Raw genomic sequence first — 19,140 nt, 5'->3', positions numbered from 1 at the left:
ACGCTGAATTGATGTTTTTATTTTTCAATTCTAAAAATTGATTTTGACATGCAAGTATTAACTTTTAATTGCAAATTAATATTAAAATTAGTTAAAATATTTGTAATTAAAATATAAAATTTTATGAATAAATAGATTTTAATAAATTTTTAATTTAGTTTTTAAATTATTAGGGTTCAAAATATATTTTAAATTTTTATATTTTTTTCCCTTTATAAAATATATTTGAAAATAGTTTTTTCGCATTTTTTATTTTTTTCAAAAAAATTAGAATTCCAATATTCTATGAACCATGAATAAGAAAAAAAAAAAAAAAAAAAATCTTACCTTCACTTCGAATCCTTGCTTTCATTTTTAAGTGTAAGAGTCTGTTTTAATAACCAAATATTATTTTGAGTAACAATTGTACCCTGAACAAATAAATTGGGCAATGAACACATACATCATCCAATCAAAGTTGGTGATTCATGGCAATCACACGCTCTCTTAATGGATGGGTCTTCCAGCACTTCTTGGGTTATTGCATTAGGATCACAAAAGATGCGTGAATTTAATCAGTTTCACTTTCATAAGAATACCATTAATTTTCTCATCATAATTCTCAGGAGTCGATGCTTAGTATGAGAAATTCTAGATTCTACATTCTAGATTAATTTGTTGATCTAGACTCCTTTTCTACATTCTAGATTAATTTGTTGATTTAGACTTTTCTGCCGTCTTGCTTGTTTCCGTTTTTTTTTCTTCTCACTTTTACATTATTCCAACATCCCCTCTAATGTAGAAATGGATTTTCTACAAGCCCAATATGCTTTCTACACAATTCAAAGTTCATCTTACCAAGTGGCTTAGTGAAGACATCAACAACATTTTCATTTGTATAACAATAAATTAGGTCAATTTCTTTTCACTGGATCTTCTCTTGCAAAGTGGTGTTGAACTTCAATATGTTTATTTCTTGCATGAAACACTCGGTCATGTGCCAATTTAATAGAGCTTTGATTATCACACATAAGAATGACTCGCTTGGTTTTTTCTTCACCTACATCTTCAAGAATGCATCTCATCCAAACAACTCCATGGTTGCACTTATCAAGGCTTTGTACTTTGCTTTTGTCGATGAAAAGGAAATAGTTGGTTGTTTCTTGTTGCTCCATGACACAATCCCATATCCAATATTGAATGCAAAACCAGAGGTTGAATTTTTGTCATCAGGATTTTTCTACCTAATAAAAATATAAATAGCATGCCAAATTAATATCAAAATTAATTACTCCCTTCATATAGTGAAGGACCTTCTTTCATGTTTCCAATGGCATTCCTTAGGCTCAACAATGAATTGACTAAGGATACTGACAATATATGCTATATTTGGTCTAGTAGTGGTGAGGTAGTTTAAACTTCCCACCAACTCATGATACAAAGTACCATTTACATATTTAGTGCCATCATCACTATATAATTTAGCATTTTGTTCTAAAGGTGTTCACACTACTTTAGATTCACTCATGTTAGATCTTTTGAGAATTTTCCTTGTATACTTGCTTTGAGTGATGAATTTCTTTCCAGATTCCCTCCGAATTTCAACACCCAGACAATAATGCAAATCACTGAGGTCCTTCACATCAAACTCTTGTGACAGTTGAACTTTAATTTCTTTAATTAATTGAGATGCACTACCTGTTATGATGAGATCATCAACATACAAAGATATCAAAGCAATATTCTCATTTTCATCCTTCTTGATGTACAAATTAGGATCACTCTTACTATTCTAAAAACCCTTCTGATGGAAGAAAGAATCAATCTTTTCATACCATGATCTTGGTGCATGTTTTAAACCATATAACAATTTTTTTAATTTACAAACAAGATGTTCCTGCCCCTTTTTAACAAATCCTTCAGGCTATTCTAAGTACACTTCTTCTTTTAGTTCACCATTTAGAAAATAATATTTCACATATAATTGATGTATTTTACAATGATGTTTTGTAGCTAATGCAATCATGATTTTGATTGTGTTTAACTTAGCTACAAGTGCAAATGTATCTTCATAATATATTTCTTCTTTTTGTGAGTACCCTTTAGCAACCAATCTAGCTTTGTACTTGTTTATACTACCATTTTCATTAAATTGAGTTTTATATAACCATTTTCAACCTATGGGAACTTTATCTTTAGGTAGTTCAGTTAACTCTCATGTATCTTTTTTATTATAGAGTTATATTCCTCATGCATTCCATCTGTCCACTCTTTAAATTTTTTAGATTCATTATTTCAAGGTTCAGCCACATTCATTACATGAGTCATTAATGCATAATATTTATACCTTATAGGGAGTTGAATTTGTCGTAATGGCTTCCTTGGAGTTATTCTACTTCAATATTCTTGTACACTTCTCAAAGTTCTCCTGCTTTCGTCTTCTTCTCTTCTTCTTGGCATGCTCTAACTACTTTGGAACCTGCACTTGTTTCTTTTCTTGTTCCTGTATCCATTCGCATTCAACATTCAGATTTATCTTGACATAATCATTATTATCAAAATATGTATTCCATGCACCATGATTATCCTCTTCATTTGAGTTCTCATGAAACACCACATCCCTAATTGCAATCAATTTATGTGATTTGGGATCAAATAATTTATATGCTTTATGATTATAAAAATAAATGGTAAATATGCATTTAACTGATTTTGCATCAAGCTTCTTTCTTTCATCTTTTGTAATATGTGCAAATGATTTGCATCCAAAGACTCTTAGATAACTCACGTTTTGTTTATATCCATAAAATACTTCAAATGGTTTTTTACCATATAAAATTTGGGTTGGACATCTGTGTTTCAAGTAAACAACTGTGTTAATAGCTTCTAACCAAAAAAACATTAAAAATGTTTGTACCTATTGTAAGCACATTCTACCAATGTTCTATTTTTTTTCTCTCAGCAACTCTATTTGCTGAGGTATTTTAGGCACTGTAATTTCTTTTTGGATTCCATGACTTTTTTAGTAATTCATGAAAACTCCTAATTTGTATTCTCCCCCTTGATCTGATTTGAGGATTTTAATGTTTTTACCAATTTTTTTTCAACCATAGTCTTGGATTCTTTGAAATATTCAAATACATCACTCTATTTTCTAATGAAATAAACCCAAGTGTACCTAGGTTTATCATAAAAAAATATAAGAAAGTACCATGCACTACCAAGTGATCTTCTTTGCATTCGACCACAAACGTCACTATGAATTAGCTTAATTGTATTTGTTTTCCTTTTTTCATTATGCACAAGGAATTTGTTTCTATGATGTTTTCCTAGAGCACATGCTTCAGATTACATAAGTTCATTTTTCAAAGTATCCTGTTATGCTCTTGACCTGCAAGAAGATGCCACAATACCAATTATACGAAGAAACACAACCCAGAAAACAGAACAAAATGAGAAATAACAACATGTATTTTATTATTCAGAGATGAAAGCAATGTTCACTTGTCTCTTCGAGGGGGCAACCTCCAATAGAGTAGGGCTTGATTACAAAATAAGACACGACGCCCCTCAATGGGGAGTCTCTAGCCTTTATATAGGATTCATACATGCAATACCATGGGTCAGTACTATGGCTCTCTTAATACCACCTATCTAATACCATGGCCGGTTTTCAACTAACTGTGGTCCCTTTCTTTAAATGCGGGTCAACCTCTTACAATTATTAATATGGGCTTTATTGACTCTTTACTAACTATAACTATGACTCGACCCTATTACATAAATAAGGGGGTTAGGGTTGGACCCTAACATGCCCTCCCCCATAAAAGCAGCCTTGTCCTCAAGGCTGAAGCTGCGGAAACTGTTGAAGAATAGTGGTTGGTTCCCAGGTCAAATCTTCTAGAGAGGTGTCTTTCCACTTGACGAGGACTTCCTTGATCGTGTGGCCGCGTAGATGTCGTTATCGCGTGTCAAGGACGTGTTCAGGTTGGAGCCAAATTGAACATTCTTCATCCAATTCAGGTAGACTAGTTTGAATTATTCAATTGTTCCCCACCAATTTCTTAAGGCATGATACATGGAAGACGGGATGGATTTTTGCATTGGGTGGCAAGGCTAGCTTGTAGGCTACTTCTCTAATGCGCTGAAGTATTTGATAAGGTCCATATAATTTTGGAGATAATTTCTGATGGCCCTTGTCTTTGAGTGATGTTTGCTTGTATGGTTGCAGCCTCAAGAATACATGATCCCCTTCTTGAAATGTTGTGCTCTAAACGATGTTGGTCTGCTTGTTGCTTCATGTGATTCTGAGCTTGATGGAGATTATCTTTAAGACAGGCTAGCATGGTTGCACGACTCTGTGGGAGTTGATCCACTGCTTGCACCTTAGAGCATCCAAGGATATAAGAAGTAGGTTAAGGGGGGATTTGACTATAAACTGCTTCATATGGAGTCATCTTTGATCCAGGTGGATGTTGGTGGCCACCCACCTATCCCATTTGGACCCCCACAACTGTCTCTTTCAGTTTTTCACTTTCCTTAATTATAGCGCAATTTACTATTTTTAGCAGTTTTTCGGGTCCTAAACTTCCGGAGCCGTTTTGAGGCCCTAAACGATGTTTTTTGGGAAATCCACCGCAAGCGATTTTTCTAATAAAAATCGCCTTTTCCGTCGTAGTCCTCGGAGAGATCTTTCCAACAGGCTATCATGCGCGTCAAACGGAGATAATACGACCAATTCGCGACCCCGGGAAGTTGGCTGTCCAATTCACCCCAAAACGGGGCCCACAATTTGGCGTCTCATCTTCTAGGGTTAGGTTTTGGAATGTGAAGGGTTTTTCATTGTTTCTCAATAATAAATAGGCCTTCGAGCCTCATTGTAAACACAGTTCGAAATAGTTCAGAGGCATGTAGCCGACACATCTCTTCTCAGAGATAAGCTACCATCGCCCTAGCTGGGTTATTTCTATTTGTAAGCATATTTCAGTATTCTCCATTAATGAAATGAAGTATTATTTCCACTGCATCTCTGTTTTTATGGTTATCGCATCTCTGTATTTATGGTTATCTCTGTAATCTATTGCTTTCCTGCTTAAATCCGGATCAGTGGTATCAGAGCGGTCTGCATTTTTCTCTATTTTTCTTTGCATGTCCCCATCGAGGTCGGGATATAAGGAGTTAGGGCTTGAATTGGTCGAACCTTTGCAAGACCAGCCTCACAAATCTCGACGACCTCCCATGGCGGATGAGAAGAAAGACGAGGGGGCAGGAGATCCTATCAGAATCTTGCTCGAAGAAGCCCTCGAGCGGCAAAGGAACACGATGATGGATATCTTTGCGCAGATCCTTCAGCGGCTACCCAGAGGTGACGCATCGGCTTCCAACAGCTACTCTGGAAATGCCACACCATTTAAGGTACAAGTTAATTTTGAAATCCCCATCTTCGAGGGTCAAATAGACGAAGATGTCGTAGATAAATGGTTAAATCTGCTAGATGGGTATTTTTCTGTTCATGAATTTTCAAGTCGGGAAAAGATTTTTTTCACTCTTCTCAAAGCAGCCCCCCACGTCAAGGACTGGTGGGAAACATACTGCGAGCAAAAGGGATGAAGGTACAGGCTCACTATTTTCAGCCGCCCCTACTTGGAATGACTTCCGGGATGCCATCAAGGAGCAGTACTACCCTGTCAAAAGCTATGAGGACAAATACATCAAATGGACCACACTGCGGCAGGGACGAGACCAAGATGTACCAGAGTTCACAAATATTTTTCATACCCTTCGCACACAGTTGGGTATCAAAGATTCTAAGTTGCATCTGGTACTAAAATACCGCGGCTGCCTACACATATACATCCAGGAAGAGATGGAATTCTTGAACATCTCCCTCACTCGGCACAGCATACCGGTACGCTGTCAAAATCGAGCAAAGGTTCAAACAGAAGAAGCGAGACTTTGGATCTGCAAATCCGAAGCCCAAAGGACAAAACCAAGGCGGGGTGACCCAAGACAACCCCTATAAGCTGCAAGAAAAGAACACCACCACGAAGCCGAAGAAGGACACAGGAAAGTGGTGTGAGTTCCACAAGAGTCCCACTCATAACACAAGTGAGTGTCGAACCAAGCAGTCGCTGGTGGCCGAGTTGAAGGCTTCTGAATCAGATGCATGTTCCGACTCTGAGCCAGAACCCGACAAGGGGAATGGCAAAGGGAAGCAGATCATTGATGCGGATCCTAATGCCACTGTTGCCACTGCCAAGATCCAAAAGAATGAGCCCAAAGAGCCAGAGGAGGGGGAACGTCTTTTCCACTCACAGATGTGGGTGAAGGGTTCGCCGCTGCAATTCATTGTCGACAGTGGCAGCCAAAAGAACCTCATTTCAGCAGAGGTCATGAAGCGGTTGGGCCTACCGACTACACTACACTCGCAGCCGTACAGTATTGGGTGGCTTCATGAAGGACGAGATCTCAAAGTTCGCCAGCAGTGCCGCCTTCCCTACAGCATCAAGCCCTTCACAAAAGAGGTATTATGTGATGTTACACCTCTGGATGTTTGTGATGTACTATTAGGCTAGCCATACTTGTGGAGGCGACATGCTGTGTATGAGTCAAGGCCTTGCGCTGTCATTATTTCTTTGGATAATTCATTATACAGGATACCGGAGGTAGCCCCACCTACTGCCACCTCTTTGATCACTGCTAAGAAAGGCAGCAAGCTCATCTCACAGACTAGGAAATTTATTTTCTGTCTGGTTTGTTCCCAAAGTAAGGGGAAGATCATTGCTACATCCATGACCCCCATGAAGGGTTCCTCCACGCAGCAGCAACAACAGAGGGATACAGTCAGAACATAACACAGGAACAACTTCTTCTCACCCACAGGGGTACCACACAAGTTTCAGGTGGGGAACAAAGTTTGGTTGCATCGACAAAAAGAACGCCTTACCAAAACCCATCAGGAGCTCAGGCCACTCCGACATGGTCCTTACACCAGTACCAAGGCTACGGGAAACAATGCTTTGAAGCACAGCATTCCTCCATTCCTTCGCTTGCACTGAGTGTTCAATGTGGACCGTCACTGACCATGCTTCCCACCATTTCTGGACACATTAGAGATTGCAGAACAACTCACCAGAGACCCAGCTCAGTAGAAGCTTCCTCATCTCAGGGAGGAACTCAACGCAATGGGGACCATTGCTTCCTAAGGGGGGAGGAATGATCCAGGTGGATGTTGGTGGCCACCCACCTATCCCATTTGGACCCCCACAACTGTCTCTTTCAGTTTTTCACTTTCCTTAATTATAGCGCAGTTTACGATTTTTAGCATTTTTTCGGGTCCTAAACTTCCGGAGCCGTTTTGAGGCCCTAAACGATGTTTTTTGGGAAATCCACCGCCAGCGATTTGTCTGATAAAAATCTTCTTTTCCGTCGTAGTCCTCGGAGATATCTTTCCAACGGGCTATCATGCGCGTCAAACGGAGATAATACGACCAATTCGCGACCCCAGGAAGTTGGCTGTCCAACTCACCCCAAAACGGGGCCCACAATTTGGCGTTTCATCTTCTAGGGTTAGGTTTTGGATTGTGAAGGGTTTTCCATTGTTTCTCAATAATAAATAGGCCTTCGAGCCTCATTGTAAACACAGTTCGAAACAATTCAGAGGCATGTAGCCAACACATCTCTTCTCAGCGATAAGCTACCATCGCCCTAGCTGGGTTATTTCTATTTGTAAGCATATTTCAGTATTCTCCATTAATGAAATGAAGTATTATTTCCGCTGCATCTCTATTTTTATGGTTATCGCATCTCTGTATTTATGGTTATCTCTGTAATCTATTGCGTTCCTGCTTAAATCCGGATCAGTCTTGGTGGCAGCATGATAGTTAGTATTATACCACCATTCAGCTAGAGGTAACCACTATACTCATTGATGTTTCTTTGTAGAAGTGAAGCGCCTGAGGTGGGTCTCCAAAAATTTGTTGACTACTTCAATTTTTCCATCAGTTTGGGGATGATAGGAAGTACTTAGTTGGAGTTGGGTGCCTTGTAGCTTGAAAATTTCCTGCCAAAAGTTACTAGTGAAGAGCGGGTCATGATCAGACACAATGGAAGTGGGCATGCCATGCAGTTTGAAGATCTTGTCCATGAAATATTGAGCCACCAAAGTAGGGGTAATGGGGTGGGGTAGGGTGTAAAAATGAGCATACTTAAAAATTCTGCCCAAAACCACCATGATGACTGACTTCGGAAGACCATTAATGAAATCCATAGAAAAATCCGTCCAAATTGAGGCAGGGATGGGCAATGGTTGTAAAGTGCCTGGGGACTTCACTGTTTCTCCTTTGTGGCACTGACACACATCACATTCAGCTACAAAAGTAAGAATGTTAGTTTTCATGCCTATCCAAAAGAAGGAACGACGAGTGTGAGCATAAGTCTTCTGAAAGCTTGCATGGCCTGTAGTGGGAGATGAGTGCAACTCTACCAAAATGCGCGTTTTGAGGGTGGATGTCGATGATATCACTACTCTATTCTTGTAGTGAAGAATCTCATCCTTCCAAGAGTAGCCCACTGTGGAATTAGGATCTGCTCGCAAGTTATTAATGAGTTGGGAGAGTGAAGGATGTGAAAACCATTCCTTGTGGGCTTCTTCAATCCAATCTGGAATGGGAAGAGAGATTTCTAGCAGGGTGTTGTCCTCCTCAAATTGGCGTGATAAAGCATCTGCTATGACATTTTCACGCCCTTTCTTGTAAATTATCTCATAATCATATCCCAGCATTTTGGCCAGCCATTTATTTTTCTGTGGTGAGGATAGTCGTTGCTCCAAAAGATATTTGAGGCTTTGATGGTCTGTACAGATTTGGAAACACCACCCTAATAAGTATGGTCGCCAAGTATCCACTACATGTAAGATGCACATCATCTCCTTCTCATAGGTAGATTGTCCCAAATGTTTCCCACTTAGTTGTTCGCTGGTGAAGGCCAAGGGCCGAACTTCCTGCATTAAGACAGCCCCAATACCTGTACCTAAAGCATCACATTCAATCACAAAAGATTTGGTGAAGTCGGGTAGTGCCAATACTGAAGTGGAACACATAGCCTGTTTGGAACACATAGATTGTGCTTCCTCCGTGCAGAGGAATGAATTTGTCTTGAGAAGGTGAGTGAGGGGTCTAGAAATGTGACCATAATTGCGGACAAATTTGTGATAGTAGCCGACGAGACCCATGAATCCTCTCAAACTCTTCAAGGTCTTTGGTCGGGGCCAATCCTGCATTGCCTGGACCTTTTTAGGATCCACCCTGACATTGTCACGCCCCACAATGTGGCCCAAATACTCGAATTATTCCAAGACAAAAGAGCACTTGGACAATTTTACAAATAATTTATGCTTCAGGATCAATTGCAAGAGCAGGTCTACATGCTGAAGATGTTTTTCCCAGATGAGGTTGTAGATGAGAATGTCATCAAAGAAAACGAGGACAAATTTTCTGAGATATAGTTTGAGCAGGTGATTCATGAGGCTCTGAAAAGTGGATGGGACATTACAAAAACCAAATGGCATGACCAGGAATTCATAATTGCCTTCATGAGTTCGAAAAGCCATCTTGGGAATGTCTACTTCTTTCATGCGTATTTGGTGATAGCCCAAGCGAAGATCTAGCTTAGTAAAGAATTGAGCACCATTTAGTTCATCCAACAAATCATCAACAACCGAGATAGGGAATTTATATTTGACCGTAAGCTTGTTGAGGGCCCTGAAGTCTAGACACATGCGCCATTCCCCATCTTTCTTGAGCACCATGACCACAGGTGATGAATAAGGACTGATGCTAGGACGAATGACACTAGCTTGCATGTGTTCCTTGATGATTTTTTCAATTTCATTCTTTTGGGAAAAAGGGTATCTATATGGGCGCACATTTTGTGGTTGTGCCCCTGGGACCAAAGTGATGCTATGATCATGTTCCCCTCTAGAGGGTGGAATCTCGTGAGGTTTGTCAAAGACCTACAGGTGGATGTTTAAGACCTGTTGCAGCTTAGGATGAATATGAAGAGTAGTGAGCTCGATGGCCTAGATGACATTAAATTGGGCAATAACTCCATGATGGCCCTTTTTTAACAACTTTTCCATTCGATGCGAGCTGATGATAGAAGGAGTACCTGCCTGGAGTCTGTGGGGGGTATGCGTGTGGTCATTCTGCTTAAAGCTCATATATAACTCCTGGAAATCCATTGTGATGGGGCCTAGTGTGCAGATCCATTTAGCACCCAAGACAATGTCACAACCACCCATGTTGATGGCAAACATGTGGGTATTTAGGTGGTAATATCCCATTTTAAGTTTGATATTTTCACAACGGCCTTCACATTTCATTCTCCCCCCATCAACAATCTAGACCTGGAAACTAGAGACTTGTCTGACAAAACAATGAACAACTTTTGCGACTCTATGATGGATAAAGTTATGTGTGCTGCCACTATCAATCAATACTACTACCGAGCGATGTTTAATAAAACATTTTATTTTGAGTGTTAGGGTCCAACCCTAAAACCCTTATTTATGTAATAGGGTCGAGTCATAGTTATAGCTAAGTAAAGAGTCAATAACGCCCATATTAATAATTGTAAGTGGTTGACCCACATTTAAAGAAGGGACCACAGTTAGTTGCAAATGGGCCATGGTATTAGATAGATGGTATTAATAAGAACCATGGTATTGACCAATGGTATTGCATGTATGAATCTTATATAAAGGATAGAGACTCCCTTTGAGAAGCATCATGTCTTAGTTTGTAATTGGGCCCAACTCTATTGGAGGTTGCCCCCTTGAAGAGGTAGGTGAACATTGTTTTCCTTTCTGAATAATAAAATACATGCTGTTATTTATTATTGTTATGTGTTCTGGGTATATTTCTTCACATATTTGGTATTCTAGTATCTTCTCGTAGGTCAAGAGCATAACAAGTGGTATCAGAGCACTTTCCAAGGCCGGTGGGATCTCCATTTTTAGCAGAATTGTTTTTGGCTAGAGACATGTTCCAGCGTCTTTAAACCACGAGATCTGTCGTTGAGCGCATAAACCTGCAAATTTGGGGAGGCATGCACGCAGGAAATAAAAGAGGTGGTCACGCTTGTTGGACTCCCTTGTAAACCCTGTGGGTACCCCTTCGGGTAGTAGTGCATTAGACAGAACCGCACACGGACTGTCTTCCAAGTACCCTCTGGGTATATCGGAAGCCCCCTAGGCTCTCTTGAAACCTCTCCATAGATAAATCGTTGGCCGTCTTGCTGCTACAAAACACCAAGAATAGCACTCGAGGAGATTACTCATGCATACGATAGGGTAGTCGAGTTGTACGGCTAAGGGTACGGTTGATCCTCCTTGGTTAGTGCCCTGAAAGATTGGGCCAAGTACTACTGTCAGACCCTTATGTATATTGCGATCTGTAGCACCTGACACTCCTTGAGACCATAGTTCCCTTGTCTCTCTCTAGATCACGCATCATCTTTGCTAGATCAGATCTAGCAGGTGGGGTTTTGTCGCAGCCGCAACAATCAGTTCCACCATTCAGATCTCTTAGATTTGCCATTCAAATCTATCAGATCCGCCAATCAGATCTATCAGATCCACCATTCAGATCTAGCTGTTTGGGTTCTGTAGCAGTCGCCACAATCAAATCTACCATTCAGATCTAGTAGTAGGGGTTCGATCACTGCCACATTCCTACTCATACTTTGCAGTTGAGGGTTCGCCGACAGATCTGACTATTTGTGTGGGCCCCTATACCTGGGCGTGATTCTCGCAGGACATTGGGCAGAATTTACTTTTCTGGGATTCGGCTACTGCAGTATTCCTAAGTGAGGAGTAAAACTCCTTTCAGAGTTAAAAAAGAAAAAAAAAGAAATGAGACCCTCCTGGGACGCTTATAGGAGACTTAGCCCATAAGAATCAGGTTGACGGGCTGAGCAAGGTGGTACCATTCACTTGTTAGCGTCAAAATTTCAGGTGGTCCCAAATTTTATTTATTTTTTTCATAGTAACGACAAGTGCACTAGATCGGTGCATGGTACAAATCAGAGCTCAAGCTATAGCCAATGAGAAGATCGACACCCTTGAACAAAAGTTGGACACATCAACAAAGACGATCCATACCTTAGATGACACAATCACAAAGGGCAAGTCAGGGGAACAATCAGAGGCATATGCTTTTAATGAAAACATTGAGGGCAAGTCTTACCATTCTCTTCACCTCTTTGGAAACCACCAGCAGTCCCAGCCGCAACCACCCAAGCTGGACATGTATAAATTTAATGGCTGTCATCCGGCCACATGGCTAGCACAAATGGAGCAATATTTCACATTGAATCACATCATAGATGATGCGACTCAGCTAAGTGTGGGTAGCATGTACTTGGACAACGAAAGATGGCAATGGTGGCAGTGGCATCAATGTTTCTATGGAAGGCCCGTGACTTGGCAGGTATTCGCAAAAGCCCTTTCGGACCGCTTGGACCATGAATCTAATTTTTTGGGTCGTTTTACTAAGCTCCGACAGACAGGAATAGTGCAAGAATATATTATATCCTTTGAAGCCTTAGCCTTCCGCACAGGAGGTCTATGAGATGAGTTCTACTTGTAATGTTTTGTCAGTGGTCTCAAAGAAGCCATACAAGCCCATGCCCGACTGCAACACCCAATCTCATGGCTAGATGCTTGAAAGATAGCTTGTAAAGTAGAATGCGCGTTAGCGGCCCAGTCAACTTGTCCAAATTTCATAGCCAAGGGTCGCCCCACCTAGGCTCCAAGCACTACACAAACACTTAAGGTTTCAAAAGGTGTCACCAGTAGAAATGGCAGAAAGAAGAAAGCAAGGATTGTGTTACTACTGTGATGAGAAATACTCCCCGGGGCATAAATGCAAGGAACCCAAATTATTTCAAATTGATGCTATTGATTACAGTTCATCGGAGGAAGCCCCACCATGTGAGGAACCATAGGAGGAAGATGAGGACAACCAGCCGAACAATGCACTCCTAGCTACACCTGACAAACCAGTTATCTTGCTTCATGCTTTGGCAGGGATTTCTTCTCCCTCTTGCTGAACGTATAGGATTTCTTCATGCTTTGGCCTTGCACCTCTTGCTGAACGTATAGGCTTTGTCACCGAGTAAGTGAAAAATTGCATGGTATATGTACATAGGTTATGTGTAATCTATACCTTGTACTGCAATTGTTTATACACTTGGAATGGTCACTGCAGTGCAGTGACTTCATAAAATATTATGTTTGTTGGTTCTACAATCTGATGTTTTGTTGTAAATTGTTGCAGACAAATTGCATTCTACACTGGACCAACAAGTGAGATTCTTATATGTATATGGACTATGTACTCATATTTGTGGATACAAGATATGAGCTAATTGATATATATGAGAAAGTGTTTGACATTTCAAAGTAACTGATGCAAATATATTGTTAATTAATTCTCCTATAGTTGGCGGGCTGCTCAACGCCACATGTGGAAATGCAACAGAGATGCTCATTGCAGTGTTTGCACTTTACCATGGCAAGACCAATGTGGTCAAGTATTCTCTACTAGGCTCTGTGCTTTCCAACTTACTTTTTGTGCTTGGCACATCTCTCTTTTGTGGAGGAATTGCCAACATGAAAAAAGAACAACGGTTTGACAAGGCATGTGATATATTTTTAGTTTTTCTTTAACAACCTAGGCCACCAAAACAAGTCCGACCTGCTCATGATATTCATTCATTAGGGCCTAACCATGGGTGTTGTATTGCTATATGACGTAGGTTATTTCTAGAATTGACTCCAGTCTTCTCATGATGGCTTCACTGTGTCTCATGCACCCTTGGCCCTTCAACAATCTATGGCATATAGTGAAGCAGCTGTATCAACATTACAACTGTCTAGAGTCAGCAGCATCATCATGCTGATAGCTTATGCTGCATATTTGTTCTTCCAATTAAGGACACAGACAATTGTTTGAAGAAGGCCCAGAAACAAAGGAGCTTTTTCTCTGAATCCTCAGCAGCAAGAATTCTTTGTCTTGGGTGGTTCCACTCCATCCCCATCTCCATATACATCCATAATATTAACTCTGTTGAGAGACAATTGAGACTTATAGGAATCTGAATTCAGCATTTTCTTCCTCACATTAGTGTAAATCTCCTTGACCACAATTTGGAATGCAGGCAATACATTTGTATTATCCAGAGCCAATTCATAGTCAAATGAATCCATGCATGATTGACTACAAGAAATGGCTTATCTAATCATGATTCAGTGTTTGAAGGCTGCCAATTTGACTCAGAGGAAGAGGTAAGTGACACTCCAATGGTAATTGGGGATCTCCTTCTAGATTTGCATGACACTGGCTTGGAGCTTGCAGCTCTGGATGAATCTATGTCAAATGGAAAAATTTTGTATCGTCTCAGATCGAAACTAGAATGTGTCTTGGAAAGGAGAGGAAAAAATGGTGATTTTTGGCACTCTAAATTTCTCGATTTCTTAGTGGCATTTTCTAATAGACGGTGCGATCGTGTTGAAAAGTGGCTTCACTGCAACACTGCAGAATTTTCTGGGAATGCTGATGTACAAAAGTTGCAACTGGACGCAATTTTATCACTTGCAGAACTGAAACAGGGACTCTATGTATGTGTTTGTAAATGTTCTATATGTTTTTGGCGGTGTGTTCTAGAGAAGGGCCATTCCTCTGATCACTCTTGTATGGGTAACCATTGTTGCGATGAAAAGTGCACATATTGCTCTCTTGAATCACACCAAGGAAATGAATTGGAGGAATGCCGAAACTTGGCAGGTCATGATGGGAGTCATGATTGCAAAAAGAAAAATCGCACATGTATGAAGCTCTGTTCTTTATTTGATAAATCATCTAATTGTAACAAATTTTGTTGCTTGAAGGTTGGCCATGAAGGTTACAAATTGCTACAAATTGGCAAATGCCTACAAATTGTTTATTCTAATAAAATAAAAAGTTATTTGCAGGTGGGATGTTGTCTTTTAACAAGTAGACTTCCAAGGATTGCCAAACTAAAGTCCCCATATGGATTATTAAGCAATGATGCATTTGAGATTAGGACAAATTCTATATCAGCATATTATTATACAACCTTAACTAATGCATTGACTAGCTTTTCTACTAGGCAATCAACTAGTGTAACGGATTTCACTTTGAGTGGATCTTTTCCAATATAATTGACTACAAGCAATGACTTATCTAATCATTTGACTATGAATTCTCATGGTGAATCTAATACAAAAATTCCATCTATAAGGGACATTTGTCTTCTCCAATGGTTGACTAAGACAATTGAAGTTGTTGATGCTAATGTGGGTACGATAAATGACTCAAGAAAGACTTGATAGAAATAGTGTGTTAGTGTTGCTTTCATGGCATGTATCCTAAAGGAATTGATCTCAATAGACATTCAGATGCACAAGTTTAATCTAAATGGGAGAATGATATGACTAAAGAGTGCAATTCCTTTGATGAAAAATAAAAGTTGACTTAGTTCCCCAGGCATAAAGAAAGAATGTGATGAAATGTCTAATGGTCTACAAGACTAAATTTACCATCTGCATAAAGAAAGAATGTGATGAAATGTCTAATGGTCTACAATACTAAATTTACCATCTACAAGTGTTATTGAGAAACATAAATTTACTTGTGACAAAAATCTTCTCTCAACAAGATCATATTCATATTAACTACATTGAAATCTTTGCACCTATTGCAAATATGAACTCTTATATACTTATTCTTTCACACATTATTCATTCTGTATAAGAGTTATAACATACATCCTACTAAAGAAATCCTTTTACACTTTGAAGCAAACCTCCATAGTGTGGTATAAGAAGATTGATTGATTATTAGTTTTGGTTTAAGGCATCATGAATTTGATTGTAGTGTTTATATTTTGCAAATGATGATACTTACATGTTGGTGACTTAATCATAAATGTGCAAGTGATAATACTTACATGTTGGTGACTTAATCATAAATTGAAGTAGTTTAAACCTAATTTTGGGTTTGAAAAAACAATAAATAGAGATATTTAGAATTACAAACCTGAGTGTGTTGTATTTTTCCTTATGGAAGCCAAGTTTTGCAAATGGATAACAATATATTTATTTACCTAAATATAAATCGCCATTCATTATACATGTTTAGGATGGAACAATATAAACCATTTTTGGCACCATATCAATCAAGAGAGAAATTGACTGAGTGTGCCTTTGAAAATTAATGGTACTCTCTACAAGAAGACTATTGGAGCCTCATTTACTTGATTCATAGAAGATTTGATATATTATTTGATGTTAGTGTGGTCTACAAATCCATGTAGGATATGAAAGAGAGCTTCTTAGAGGCCACAAAAAGGATTGTTTATGAAAGATACATATTAGCACAGTATGAAGTACTGCATTAAGAATATGAAACTAGTCAGTTACTTTGGTCTTGTAAGAAGCAGGCAGAACTATTGACCACTAAAATTGAATATAAGGGTGCATTTAATGTTGACAAAATCAATGTGAATCCACATAATGGATGAGGTTGGCTTCTCGTTTGAGCAATAGATTCCAATGTATTATGCAATACAAAATCTTCTTGTTCATAGTAAAATAGTGTATGTGGAGTCTTCATGCCCATTATTTGACAAAATAAAGATATTGTGAATCTTCTTGTTCATAGTAAAATAGTGTATGTGGAGGCTTCATGCCCATTATTTGACAAAATAAAGATATTGTGAATCTTATTTATTGCAAGATAAGTGATCACATCATTAATATTTTTGCAGAGTCATTAACAAAAGACAAGTTTACGAAACTTTGAACTATGTTTTGGATTTAAAAATTGCAATCATGGTAGAGTGTAGATAAGACAATTTCACCTCTAAAAAGTTTCATATAGTTGTGTTGACAAATGAGCTTTGAAACATCAATTTCATCATACAATTTGACCTTTTATGGATATTGTTGATTCACAATGGAAGGTCAAATTACTAATTGGTTAGATTCGTCCAAGGTCCCCAAGTTATGCAAGTCGAAGTATCTAAGATAGGTCCCCAAGCTTTGCAAGTCAAAGTATCTAAGATAGGTCCCCAAGCTTTGCAAATCAAAGTATCTGAGATGAAGATCCAAATGCATTTAAGATGATTAACGTTGATTGTTTTTCCTATTTTAGATGAGTTACTTTTAATTTTAAGCCATATATAAATCATACCGATTGTCTTATCATTAAAATTATTTAGTTATCCATTTTATGTCAGGCAATGCTTACTTGTACTTCAACACTGTAAAGATATCTTTGAACACAACATTTTCTTGAAATTCATTATTCTTCGTTCCTGTAAGTCCACGACTCTCTAACAACCATTACCATTGACTTGAGTACATTTAAAGAACATTGTGATATACTTAAAACCCTAGTTTTAAAAATAAGACATAAATTCCTTGAGAATTCACTTTCTTTAGATCCTTTGAAAGCTCATTTACCATAGGAGTTCACGATTTGTTGTTAACTATCCTCGGCTGCACTTGGAGATGATACAGCACATAGAAACCTCCCGTGAAATAACAACAGAAATCTTATAAATCAGACAGAGTAAATCAACATTGCCACGAAATACCTGAAGTATCATCATCGTGGTTACTTCATAAAAAGTTCCAAACATAATACAAAGAACAATAGCACAAACAAGCACCACACACATTTGTAATAAACTTTTATTATTATGGGCTGATAAAGAAACAGAGGATACACAGCTATACAGAGGCCAACCTCCAGTCAAGTCGATCACAAACAATGAACTATGATCATCCAGAGGCCAACTCCATTGAATTTGCTATACAATTATTTACATATTTTACATCATCAATACAACGGTATAAGAAGTGCAAGTGATCAGAAGTGCCAGTGGATTCAAATGATTTAAGAAAGAAGGGGGAAGCACTGTATTAGCTGATCCAGCGAAAACATACCACTGACCAGGAATCTCTAAACAGAAAGGTGGGGTGCAGTTCCTATTCGATGAAGGAAAGCAAAAAATACCAGCAATTTCCCCAAATTGTCACCTTGTGCTGTACCAATCTCCTACCAAATCACACTCCTTTCAAATTCAGATGTTCAGCAAGAAGTCCAGAATCCAACGCCTTCTCCATCAGTCTGCCCAATTCTTGCAGATAGACTTGGGATCGTGCCTTCTACTTTTCAAAGGAAACCTCCAGTGGCTAAAAGGAGTATTTTACTTCCTACAAGGCCAAGAAGTGCTAAGAATCTATGTCAAGCACTAGAATCTATGTTAACACTGTGATTCATCAATGGTCTTTACCTGTGTAGTTTGAAGAGTTGTCATTTTGTAGAACAAAGACTATTTATCAGCTTGTAATTTGTACAACTTGTATAAGCAATTCTAGATTAGGTGGATTTAGTTCCTTTCTCCTACCACCACTGTAATTAGTGTTGTCTTCTTTCAGATCTACCAATTTTGCACACTTCTCTATGATGAGGTCAATTTCGCAATTCCTGGGTCATCAAATGACAGGGCCATGTTCGGCCAGTGTGGTGAATAGTTCTCCATTGCTGGTCTTCTGTTCGATGATCAAAAAATCATATTTGGCAAATCCCAGTGGTATTGTGCTTTCCAGATCCTGGCATTGCTGTACCCAATTTCTGTCTTTAGCAAGGTAATTGTCACAGTGGAAAATAGATGAACGACGATGGTTTTTAGAGAACCATCGTCCATACATACAACCTTCAAAGGCAATTACTTAATTCCATTGCAAGAGGCCCAAAATACAACATCTAAGAATAGGATTTTATCAATCCAAGACTGTAGAGAAAACGCTCTGAATTTGATTTGAAGAGATCACCAAGGGAGAATCGGATGGCAGGTTCCCTTGGAGGAGATTTTATATGCATACAGTCGTCTTTTACTTGCAAGATTGTTAGTCCAATTTCTTGGCGAATAGCTTCTACTGTCTTGGCATCAACAGGATTTCCAGCTGTATCAGTCACATAGAACACATCAGCTACCTTATCACCCCGCGTTGACACCTCTGATTTTGTAACTAACATCCCATTTTCTCTAAATATGCGAGTCACCTCT

General features: G+C 38.9%; 1 pseudogene across 1 annotated transcript; it reads left to right on the top strand.

Annotated features, from left to right (window-relative positions):
* The first annotated feature begins 13,122 nt into the window (after window positions 1-13,122).
* Window positions 13,123-13,720, top strand: LOC149186088 (vacuolar cation/proton exchanger 1 pseudogene; annotated as a pseudogene). The gene is made up of 3 exons (XR_016256108.1): window positions 13,123-13,154; window positions 13,317-13,345; window positions 13,482-13,720. The product of XR_016256108.1 is annotated as a vacuolar cation/proton exchanger 1 pseudogene (transcript).
* Window positions 13,721-19,140: the final 5,420 nt, after the last annotated feature.

The sequence above is a fragment of the Pinus tabuliformis genome, chromosome 3_1, assembly GCF_031772625.1.
Source record: "Pinus tabuliformis cultivar Carrire ecotype Pingquan chromosome 3_1, CPIR1, whole genome shotgun sequence".
Taxonomy (NCBI): domain Eukaryota; kingdom Viridiplantae; phylum Streptophyta; class Pinopsida; order Pinales; family Pinaceae; genus Pinus; species Pinus tabuliformis.
The sequence above is the reverse complement of the archived record's forward strand: the minus strand, read 5'-3'. Positions and strand labels throughout refer to the sequence as shown.